The 13,110-nt window shown below is 33.7% G+C and overlaps 1 long non-coding RNA gene across 1 annotated transcript; it reads left to right on the plus strand.

Moving 5' to 3' along the window:
- Positions 1-1,354: 1,354 nt before the first annotated feature.
- Positions 1,355-10,312, plus strand: LOC123648306. The gene is made up of 3 exons (XR_006738560.1): positions 1,355-1,372; positions 9,036-9,179; positions 10,282-10,312. It is a non-coding gene; the product is annotated as an uncharacterized LOC123648306 (long non-coding RNA).
- Positions 10,313-13,110: the final 2,798 nt, after the last annotated feature.

Below are 13,110 nucleotides of genomic sequence, written 5' to 3' on the forward strand. Positions count from 1 at the left end.
AAGTTCATGCTGTCATTATCATATAGCAATTTTGGTAAAATCGCATATTTGCTCCTGTTATTTCCCTTTCTCATTCAGAGGCTTCATTATGCAGAACTCTGGCATAAACTTGAGTGGAAGAAAGAGAACTAGAGGCCAATATTCACCCAGCTGTACTCACAAATCCCTCCTCTTTCACACCATTGCCCTTGGACCATACTTGTGTGAATCACATTTTTCTCTCCTTAGGACATGTTATTTCTCACGGGATTCTCCATCTCCTCATGCAAACCTTGTCTTTGAAGCCCTGTCCACCTTGTTCAGATAGGTGTGGATTTGTCCTTCTACAACAATGAAAGAATGCATTTGACTTAAAGATGGTTCTGATTTGTATCAGAGTTCAAGACACAGAGATCCTTTTTGTCATGTAGTTAATCTCTTTTGATTCACAATTATTAATAAAACTTGTAGTCAATATGGTATCATTCATAGTACAATGTAAGAGCCATAGAAAAGTTTAGTCACTGGTATGCTAATAAATTATCAGCAGCCAGATCTCTGGAGAGTAAAGACCCTGATTTATAGCATTTATTGACTTCCATGCTGTAAATACTCCCACCAGTGTGCTTTAAAGCCATCAAAGTGACATCGGTGAAAGTGGAATTGTGAAGAGATGATCAGCAGAACACTATTGTATAGTATTTCCATCACACAGATAGAATAGTTGTAAACAACCTCAAAGGCATAGATACTAGTAAAATCTAGTAATATAATTAGGAGGTGATGAAATTTGAGTATTTTTACCTTTGCTTTGAATATAATTTATTTAACTGTAATTTACATAATGTAATTTTTAAGAATGGCTGTGTTGAGTAAGCACTCTCAGAAAATTCCTGAAAATTGGCTCCCACTAGCCAGCACACGCCAGTTCCAGCACTCCACTGGGTGTAATGTAATGAGGCGAGTCTAACGCTGATCTCCCAGAACTGTGCAAGGAGGCATTGCAGGTTGTTGTGGGAGCACATATAAAATGAAAATATCTAGCTGGAACATTGGTACTCAATAAATTCTGGGTAAATCCAGAAGGATAGCCTTGGACTGTAGAAGGAGCAGGAAGTATTTGGTAAAATGTATAAGTGCTTGGTGCTCTGAAGCGAGTCGGAGGTTTCACTTTAATAATTCTGAGACTGTGTGCATAGTTTTTGTCCCATTCAGGGTAGATCATATCCTGCAGTTACTGAAAGAAGGAGAAGGAGGAGAGACCAGATGACATCATTTCACTTATGCTCCTCAAATGGTCCTCATTAAGTTGACTGCACAGACTATAAAGAGGGATTTTTAAAGCCTGGAAAAGTTGAAGGCAGACAATCTCTTGTTCAGAGGATGAAATGGGGTAAGGTAAACCATAACATATGTACCAAATAATATAGTCTTTGTTTTATGTAATAATTTATTTTCCTCCCGCTCCTTCCTCTACATGGAAGAGACCTAACTCAAGGTCAATTTTCAGTACCCCTGAAAGCTGAAGAAAGAGCAGGACTGATTTGATGGCTTCCTCCGCAGGCGCACGGCTGGAGCCCGCTGCACGGTGGCAGCCTCCCCAGTTAAATTATGATGACTGCTTTGACGAGACCAAGTTTCATGCTTTATGAGGCTGATAGTATTCCGTGTTTAAGCCATTAAATTTGCATCTGGGAAAGCCCTGGTCAGGAAAAGGTAAAAAGGTCAAATTTTCATAATGGTTCTCAGAGCCAAAATGGTATCTTTCCTGAGGGGCTGGCTGGAAAACATTCAGCTTTTTGTTGTACTAGAGGTCTTACTTAATTGAAAGTCAGTGAGATAAAAAAAGATCTTTTGACAAGAGTACTTAAATTCATTGACGGATATTTTCCTGCTAATTATTGGGACTAGTGGCTAAATACAGTGTGCTGCTGTGAACAGAATGAATCTTCACCTTTAAACTTGTGGGGATCTTTTCTCTTGAGTTTCACTGATTTTGTCAGACAGCACATAATTGCTAAAACTCCCATGAACTTAGTGCAGCATGAAACCGGAAAAGTCAGTTTTCCAAACTTATTTTAGATGGAACTCCAGAATTTAGCTGGGTTTTCATAATTTTGTTAAGCCATTGACAGCTTATTTGATGATAAGTTTGCTGTCTTAATAGTTCTTAATTAAACTTCTCCCAAGTACAGTCAGTTCTGCTATAATGTAACATGTGCATGGCTAAAATCAGCATGCTGTGCAAAACCATTTAATGGACACCAAAGCATGAGCCATAAAAGGAAAAATTAATAAATTGGACCTTAGTGAAAGAAAAAATGTTTTCATCTGTAAGAAATCCTGTTAAGAACATGAAAAACCAAGCTGGGAAAAAAATTTGCAAACTACATAGATGACAAGGGACTAGAATATATAAAGTATATAGACAAATATCTAGAATATATAAAGAACTCTGAAAATGTAACAGTAAAAAATATATAAACAATTGAACCCAGTTAGAAAATGAGCCAAAGTTAACAGACATTTTACTTCATAGGATAGCAGATAAAGAAATAAAAAGATGTTCAGCAACATTAGCCATTAGAGAAATACAAATTAAAATCACAATGAGATATCACTAGACACCTATCAGAAAGACTAAAATAAAAAATGGTGACACCACCAAATTCTGGCAAGGATGTGGAGAAACTGAATCACTCAGACATTGCTCGTGGGAAAGTAAAATGGTACAGCCACTCTGGAAAATAATTGAGCAATTTCTTAGAAAGCCCAGCACTTCCAGTCCTGGGCATTTATCCCAGAGAAATGAAGACTTATGTTCACACAAAAACTTATACATGGTTGTTTATAGCAGCTTTATTTGTAATAGTCCAAAATTGGGAGCAACTCAGATGTCCTCCAACTATGAATGGATAAACAAATTGTGGTACCAGCAAGAAAAAGGAAACACACCGTTGATGCATGCAACAATGCTAATGAATCTCCAGGAATTATGTTGAGTGAGGAAAGCCAATTCCTAAAAGATTACATACTACAAACTTCATTGATATAACATTCTTAAAATGACAAGACTATAGAAATGGAGAACAGACTATTAATTGCCAGGGGTTAAAGACAGGTAAGAGAACCAAGAAGGAAGAGAGAGCAGCTACAAAATAACACTAGGAGGGATCCCTGTGAATATAGAATTGTTTTGTATCTTGACTGTCTTTATACCAATATACTGCTTGTGATATTAGACTATAGTTTTACAAGATTTTATCATCAGGGAACTAACTGGGTAGAGGATACACTGGACCTATGCTATTTCACTACTGCATGTGAATCTATAATTATCTCAAAATAAAAAGGTTTAATTTAAAAAATTACAGGGATTATGAAAAAATGACATCAAGGGTACAACACTCAAAAACTTTGTCAATGACATTAAAAAAATATAAGAATCTTATAAAACTGGTAGCACAGTTTGACACGTTAAATGGTTGAGAAATACATAAATACTTCACTAGACATGATACCTTACCTTGGAAAAGCCTGATGTTTGCTTGTGGAAGTGGGCATTGCAGAGGTTGCGGCCTCTGAGTTACTATGAAGTCGTGGGAGGAGGGTAATCTGAAATGGGATGAGAAGTTTTAACACCAGATGCGGATTGGTATGGCTCATAGTACACGTGCGCTGAGGCAGCTGGTAGATGTTTGAGAACTGAGATGTGTGCATGTGTGATGTTTCCTACTCAACTTCTTGAGCTAGGTGCAGTTTTCTTTGTTCACCTACTGCTTCTCACAGACAAAATCATATATAAACAAACAAATTCTATGTTATGCTCAAATTGTTTCCCAATATATTAATTCCTTTAAGATAAATTAGCATCTTTCAAGGCATATGTTAAAACAGAACTGATTGCTTATTCAGTACACTGAAGTGACAGAATGCCCAGATAATTACTGGAAAGGGAAGAAAATTCCACTTCAAATAATAGGTAATGCCATCAAAGATTTCAGAGACTTTCGACCATAGTGATCCTACACATTTTACCCTCTGTACCTGGAAAGGATGTTAAAAATTTGACAAGATTTGTTCCTCTTTGTTTCCTCATTGAAAACAAAATTGATTAAACTTAAACATATAAAACCCTCTAGACTTTGATTTAAAAACAGTATTATAGTGCTATCATATGTAGCCTAAAGGAAGTCAAAAAACATAGATTTGCCACAATTTTAGAAAAGAGAGGGCACAAATATTTATGCTTTTTTCCATTTTGTTGGTTATCTTACCTACATTCTAGTCTAACAACTAAGGAAGAGGGAAAAACATATGTGTTAGAAAACAATAAATATACTCAACAATGCTTTTTAAAAGAAACTTAAAATGTATTATATATATTTTGTTACTGGAAGTATTATACCTATTGGGGTAGATGGGAACATAAGCATATTGAATGTTAGAAAACATTACTTATGGAATAGGAAATTGAGTCTGTGGTTTATTGGTTCATTTAGGTAGAAGCATAGTGCTAATAAAACAAAGGTCATAAATTTGATTCCTATGGCTTGGTGAACTATGTTTATTTCTGTTGATACAGATGGCTCACCTAACCAGACCTGCCATCCTGCTGTACATTCTATTGGTCACAAAAGAAATTTATGAAATTATACACTAGTTCAAATCTGTTACCACTTAGAAATTCTATCGATTATAGATCAATAGCATAAAGGAATTCAACTTAGATATCCAGGCAATCAGGCTGCTCATTCGACATTGCTAAAATCATGAATTAATTTTTATATAACTGGTCCCAGAGCTGAGACACTGAAATATTGTGTGATGATACACAAGTTACGGAGAGAAAAGCACCATGTGATTTTCTTATAACCAATTTAAAGTTAATAACCCCCATAGATAGTGGGATGGAAAGTCGTATGGAGAAAAATTCTGAGCCTAATGCTGAAATCATTAAAAAAAGTACCGTGTTTTCTAGAAGCAAGATTACAGCAACAACAAAAAGAGGGAGATGTATGTGGGCAGATTAAACTTCAGAAAGGAAGGGCCCCATGGGTCACAACTCACAATCATTCCCAAATCCACTTGCAAATAACAAAGTAGTCAAGAATAGGAGGAAAAAGATCTCCATTTTCAATATGAGAAGGAAATAGCCACAACGTCAACCCAAAAGTTTATAACTTTATAAGCAAACTTTCCAAATACTGAGAAATTGTACCAATGGAAATGGGAGGAAGCTAAGTGCCCACACAAACCCTTTCAGACATCAAGTGGATACAAATTTCCTTAAAGGTTAGTGTTACAGCCCTGAGAAGTCCAGCTGATGATCATTTAATGAAAGACACAAGATTGTGGGCAAACCTAGAAGAAAGTCTACCCCTTTTAGACTCCTAGTTCAAAAAGCTGAGAATGGCCAGAGAGGTCATTACTTAATGACTAGCCTCCTACTCTAGGTAAAAGATAGGACAAAATGAAACATCAGTCCAAAGATTCAGGAATCTCAACAAATCCCAAAAAGAATAAATTTAAAATTCTATGCCTACACACTTGGATGTGAAGCTGCAGACCACCTAAACCACGGGAAAGATTTTAAAAGCATTCAGACAGAAAAGACAAATTATTTGCAAATAATTTGTCATACTGATGGCTGACTTCTCCACTGCAGCAGAAGTCAGAACATGCTGAAATGAAATGGTCCAATTGCTGAGAGAAAATTATTGTAAACTTAGAATATTTTTTTGTAAATAACAAAATAGGCTATTTTCAGACAAATCAAAACTGAGAGTAGATTACTAATGGACTCTACCTACAGAAACATCTAAATAGTATACTTCAAGAAAAAAAATTGAAATCAAAAAGGAGTCAGAAAGAAAGATGAAGAAATTTTTAAACATGTTGGTTAAGTCCTAAAAAATATTGAACATATAAAATAATAATGATATTTTTAAAAAACAAGAGTATTAATGAGTATAGAAACACAAACAATAATGAAATGTAAGATGAAATGGGACTAAAAAAATAGTGTTCTAAGGTTTTTGCATTGTATGAGAAGAAGGTGGAAATGATTAACTTTAGGCTTTAAGTTAAAAATCAATGTAACAGTTTTAGGGGCTATGAAATGTTGTGTGTGACTTAAAAAATGAATCGAGGAGGAAAAATTGAAACAAAATAGCAGAAATAATCCAAAAAAGGGCAGAAAAAATAGGGGAAAGAAATCATAGGGAAAATAAGACAAATTCTAAGTACAAAATGAGATACTATATATAATAGCAAATAGATCAGCAATCAAAATAAATTTAAAAAGATCAAACTCCCTGGTCACAGGATTAATATCAGGTTGGCAAAAAAAAAAAGAAAAAAAAAGAAATCTAGTTTTATGCTGTTTAGAAGAGATATACCTAAAGTAAGAATACAGAAAGGCTAAAATTAAAGTTTAGAAAAGAATACATAGTACCAAGCAAACTCTAATCAAAAGAAATCTAGTATAAAATTAGTGCCAGGCAAAATAAACTTGAAGAAAATAAAACATATGAGTAACAGGAAGAGTTATTGCATAATGACAAAATACTAACTCTACCAAGAGAATAATATAATCAAAACTTTGTATATATAGAAATATATGGCTTCTAAATATAAAAAGAAAATATTAACAGAACTCTAATGAGAAATTGATGAATCTACTTTCATAGTAGATTTTATAATCCCCAAATTATAACTAAGTATGTAAAAATTATAGTAAGCATATAGAATATTGGAATAGTGTGATTAACAAAATTTGACTTAATGAACATATACAGAAACCTGTTTCCCAACATATTTCACAATATTATTAAGCTACATGGAATAATTGCAAAATTTGACCATAAACTAGGCCATAAAGCAAGTCTTAACAAATATTAGAGACCTATTATCAATTAGGATACATTCTCCAACTTTAACATTTGATGTAGTAGTCAATAACAAAGAAATAACAAAACAGTCCTCATGTTTAGAAATTTTAAACCTTATTTCTCACCAAATTTTAAAATTAAAATTAAGTGATTAAAATAAAAACTAATGTTAAAACTACTTATCAAAGTTAATAGACTGTGACTAACAGTACCAAAAGGAACATTTAGGCCTTAAAATACATATATTTGAAAAAAAAAGAAAAAAAATGGGATTATTGAACAAAGTCTTCTACTTAAGTAGTTAGGAAAGGAAAAACAAAATAAATCAAAATAAATTAGATGAAAATAATAAAGAACAGAAATGTAAATTGATACAAAGATTTTGGAAAATAATTTGTCTACTGAAATTAAATACATATTTGCTTTCACCTGGAAGTGCTGTAATAGTAATTGGGTAGGGACATAGGGAAGGATGCTAGTAATATTCTGAGTGGTAGTTACATGGATGAGTTAATTTTGGAAGAATTCATTGTATGCATTTGTGACTTATGCATTTTTTGTATGTCTATGACAGTCTAATAAAAATTTTATTATCACAAAAACATAGCCAACAGCAATTTTTAAAAAGTTGATTATCTGCTATTTGCAAAGAATTTATTGTATTAATTTTATATTTATATTTTCATCTCAATTTTTCTTCTTAATTTACCAAATTTACAATTTTAAATAAATAATAAATGTAATTTACTACTTTAAATCAATAGTAAATTTAATTTACTACTAATAAAAGTGCTAAAATAAATGCAGCACAATAAATGAGCAGTTTAGACTCTCATATTGACTCATGAGCATTATTTACTAGATTTAGAATAATTAGTATTTCTTTAAGGCAGATAGTTTTGAATGGTAAACTGTTTGACATTCTGCTACCAATCTCTAATTATTGTGCTATGAATTGCTAATTAACTGCAGGTTGACCATAGCTTTTATAACCTCTCTTATTTCTTAAATTTTCAGAGGCTTGCTCTGAACGTAGGTAGGAGACAGGCAGAGGGGATTATTCCCTTGGCTGTACCAGCACTTCTCAGGGTGATGTTATAATGATGGAATAGAAAAAGTCAAGGCAAAGAGTAGATTTAACTGCTATACCATCTCAGGTCTGAGTAGCGGAATATTCATTCTTTATAGGGCAAAACACTAGTTTCTTATATGAAAAAATTAGTATCAACTAGATACACCAAAAGATACAGAAGTAACACTCTGGGTAAATCATTTCTTTATTCACAGAGTCATTCTACAAATACCTGTTGAGATTTAACACCTTCCCTCCCAGTAGAGTTGCCATTACAAAGAGCTAATATCTGGTAGCAGGACTGCGGGCTGTGAATAAGCACAGTGAAGTGTTGTGTAGCCAGGATAGACAAGCACAAATACAGTGAGGTGACAAAGGAGAAAGTGGTTGGTGTCATCTGAGAGTCAGAAAGGGCTTCTTAGAGAAGGTTATCTTTGGTCCAGTCTATATAATTACTGTTGTTATTGATATCATCATCATCATTAAATCATACAAAAAGAAATTTATAAGCATGATAAAAATTACCATTTAATATTAGTAAAACTTATACTTTTGACCTGTAGAGCAGCTTCAAAAATGGTGAGGACAAAGAAAGAAAATCAGGGAGGTAAAAAATAAAGAATGGATCATTTTGGAGGTAGAATCTTCTAATCATGACTTTGTAACTTTGAGTTTGTATTTGTTAACTGTGACCCCGCAGTTCTGACTAGGCATTGAAACACAGCAGTTGTGCAAGACCACCCCTGCCCTACCCACCCCCCACTCCTTTTGTCAAAGCATAAGTAGACACAGTGTGCACACCTGTACGATCAACTTTCCAGTCTAAATATTTTATATAAAATCTTTTGAAAGCAATGGGGTGCACTCACTTAAAGCTTTAGGAATAGGAGCCAGTTTTTAATCTGTTCCTCCTGTTTGCTGAAAATATAATATTTCTCTTTCAAAGACTTTATTAGAAATCTGGTTTTCTTATGGAAACTCAGACAAGCAATTTACAGTGATGCATTAGTGATGATGGTTAGAGGTTCTTCAGTTATTAGAAGTTTGTACTTTTTTTTAAAAAAGGCTTTAAAGTTGCACAAAAATTTCAGATTTTAAAGGAGCCAGTTCCAAAAAGAGAAATAAAGAACACTGACAGATAACCGTGATGACAATGAGGACGATGATGCCTGACTATACCTGATGATCTGCCAGGCACCATACAAAGCACTTCACATATAGTTTCTCATTTAAGGGTAAGTACAAGTGGATGGCGTAGTCTTATTAGAATTATGTCAGGAAGCCTATTGTAAAAACGTTGATGGCAAAAAAAAAGAAAAAAAGAAACCTTGCTTTAAGTTATTTTTTGAAACCATAAAGCAAAGGAAAAATAGGCCTGCTGCCCAAGGACAATGGTGCAATTTTGGAGGATACAAAAAGCTGAACTCTACATTCTATTTTCCTTCTGTCAGTTCTCTCAGAGAGAATGATCTTGAGATGGAAAATGATGAGATGAATGTAGATAAGGAGAAATAAGCCCCAGATACACAAAATGAGTCTAAGAGCGTCCCTAACATTTCTAAAGGAGTCTACCTAATGGCTAGAATGAATGTAATCATAAGGCACAGGAAGAACTTTCAAAGGAGAGCAGCAGCAATCTTGGAATCTTGTACTACAGAGGACTTTTGAAAGACTAGGGGTACGTGTGTGTAACTGCTGTTTTACCAAGGGAAAAAAATGTATTCCACAAAGTGCTTTGAGATTTTGAGAAAGATTATTGTATTTTCTTGATTTCAAGTCACATTTTTTATTTTTAGCACATTAAGATTTGGTAAAATGGGAGCTGTCCAGTAACAAATGACAAAATATACTCTCCAGCCACCAGACCCAATATAAATTGTTACTGCCTGCAAATACTTTAGTGATGATTAGCTAGCACATGTTCTTCCATTAAGTTATTTGTAGTTAACACATGTGATCAGATTTGAACTCAAATTTGGATCTTTTTTTAGTCATATAGAATATCTTAAAAACTTATATAGTGTAGCCTTATAAAAAAGTTCTGGAGAATTTAGAACATGCATTAAAATGTAATATAATTATGAGTGGTAGGAATAGTCATATTTTCTGGAATAGATTATAGAAATTTCAAAGCTCAAAGACTTTGGTGTGACCAATCCATGTGATGTCCTCTCCTTGGCAAAAATTTCAAGATCTATTCTAAAATTTTATTAACAGCCAATTCTAAAAATAACAAGAGATCATGATCATGAATGTGGGTTTTGAAAAGAAGAATATCATAGCAAGTCCAAAATGATTGAAAAGCATCCTTCAAAGTTTTTTTTTTTTTTTTTTCAGGATCTTGCTTTGTCACCCAGGCTGGAGTATAGTGGAATGATCACAGCTCACTGCAACCTCCAACTCCCAGGCTGAAGAACTCCTCCTGGCTCAGCTTTCTGAGTAGCTAGGACTACAGGTACACACCATCAAGCCTAGGTAATCAAGCTTCTAAATGTAAATGAGGCTAAGATTATTTTTAAAGTGGTATGTAATTGTAGGGTAACTCTATATTTTCAACAAAAATAAAAAAGCCCCCCCAAATATATTATTAGATCCATTAGAATTAGGTGACAATGGCATTAAAAATAAACTCTAACATTTATGGTCAAATGGTTTTAGACAAGGGGTGAAGAAAATTCAGTGAGGGAAAAAAGATTCCTTTAAAAAAATTGCATTGGTACAACAGGACATCTACACCCCAAAGAATTAATTTAGACCCCTACCTCACACCATGCACAAGCATTAACTCAAATTGGATTGTATACACAAATGTAAGAGTGAGTATGCACAACTATATTAAAACTGTTAGGAGAAAGTGCAGGAGTAAATCTTTGTGATCTGGGATTAATCAATGATTTCTTAAATATAACACCAAAAGCATAAGTGATAAAAAGTCAATAAACAATACAATATGATTAACTATAGTCACCATACTGTACATTAGATCACCAGAACTTATCCATCTTATCCTAAGGTTTGTATCCTCTGAGCAACATATCCCCATTTCCCCTACCTCACAGCCCTGGCAACCACTATTCTAGTCTCTGCTTCTATGAGTTCAATTCTTTTTAGATTTCATGTATAAGTGAGATCATACATTATTTGTCTTTCTGTGTCTGGCTTATTTCACTTAGCATAATGACCTCCAGTTTTATTCGTGTTGTCACAAATGGTAGGATTTCCCTCTTTTATGGCTGAATAATATTCCATTGTGTATATATAACACATTTTCTTTATCCATTCATTTGTTGATGGACACTAAAGTTGTTTCCCTATTTTGGCTATTGTGAATAATACTGCAATGAACATGGGGATGCAGCTATTCTTTGAGATATTGATTTCATTTCCTTTGGACATATGCCCAGTAGTGAGATTACCAGATCATGTGGTAGCTCTATTTTTAATTTTTGAGGAACCTCAAAAAACTTTTGTTTTCTGTAATAAAAAAGTCTTCCATAATAACAATACAAATATACATTTCCACCAACAGTGCACAGGGATCTAATGTATAGCATAGTGATTACAGTTAATAATTCTGTATTGTTTACTTGGAATTTGGTAAGAGGGCAGAGTTTAGTTATACTTACCACACACCTGTACACACACACACACACACACACACACACACACACACACACACACACACACAGTGGTAACGGTGGGTGGTGATGTATATGGTAATTCATTTGACTGTGGTAATCATTACACAATGTATAAACATATCAGATCATCTCATTGTATGCTTTGGATATATACAATTCTATTTGTCAATTAAATATGTTAAAATTTTAAAAGATCAATAAATTGGACTTCATCAAAATTAAAAACTTCTGTGCTCCAAAGGACATCACCAAGAAAGTGAAAAAAAACCCAGCAGAATGAGGGAAAATATTTACAAATCATCACTCTGTTAACAGACTTGTAGTTAGAATATAAAAAGGACTCTTAAAAGTCAGCAATAAAAAGACGACCAAATTTTGAAACTATACAAAGGATTTGGATAGACATTTCTCCAAAGAAGATACTCGAACACCTAATTAGCACATGAAAAGATGCTCAACATTCTTATTCATTAGGAAAATGCTAATTGAAACCACAAGATAGCACTTCACATCCACCAGAGTGGCTATAATAAGAGAAAGGCAATAACAAGTGTTATCAAGGATGTTGAGAAAACGAAATTCTCAGATACTGCTGGTGGAAATGTAAAATGAGTCAGCCACTTTGGAAAAGAGTTTAGCAATGCTTCAAAATATTAAATGTAGACTGACCTAGAGATTCTACCCTTAAGTATCTATCCAGGAGGAATGAAAACACATGTTCACACAAAAATTTGTATGAAAATGTTCATAGCAGCATTATTCATAATAGCTAAAAAGTAGAAACAACCCAAATGGCCATCATTTGATAAATGGACAAATAAAATGTGATATATCTATATGATGGGATACTATTTAGCAATAAAAATGAAGTACCGATACATGCTATATATAACATGCATGAAACTTAAAAACATGATACTAAGTGAAAGAAGCCGGCCACAACAGAACACATATTCTATAATGTTATTCATAGAAAATGTCCAGAATAGGCAAATCTATAAAGACAGAAAGTAGATTAGTGGTTACCTGGGGCTGCTGGGAAAAAGGATAGAATTGGGTGGGAGGGGAGGGGGAGTAACTGCTAACAGTTATGAGGTTTCTTTTTGGGATGACAAAAATGTTCTTAAGTCAGATTATGGTGATGGTTGCATAACTCTGTAAATACACTGAAAACCACTGAATTGTTCGTTTTAAAAGGATGAACTTTATGGTATGTAAATTATATCTCAATAAAACTGTTTTTTAGAAAGGCAGTAAAAATGAATAGTAATTGAGCAGCTAGGAGAAAAACCAGCTGTCAGCAGAACCTAGACTGAGTTTACTAAAAATAAATCAAATTGGACTAATTCCCTTTTTTTCCACAGATGGAATTACACATCCAGAAGTGCTATAGGTTAGTCTATCTAATTTTTATTAAGATATATAATAAAGTCCCTCAAAATGTCCCATTGGACACCTGGACAATTTTAGGAAACATGATTTGAAATCATAGAGACTTTGATGGATTCATAATGGAACAAATGTA

The sequence above is a fragment of the Lemur catta genome, chromosome 12 (assembly GCF_020740605.2).
Source record: "Lemur catta isolate mLemCat1 chromosome 12, mLemCat1.pri, whole genome shotgun sequence".
NCBI lineage: Eukaryota > Metazoa > Chordata > Mammalia > Primates > Lemuridae > Lemur > Lemur catta.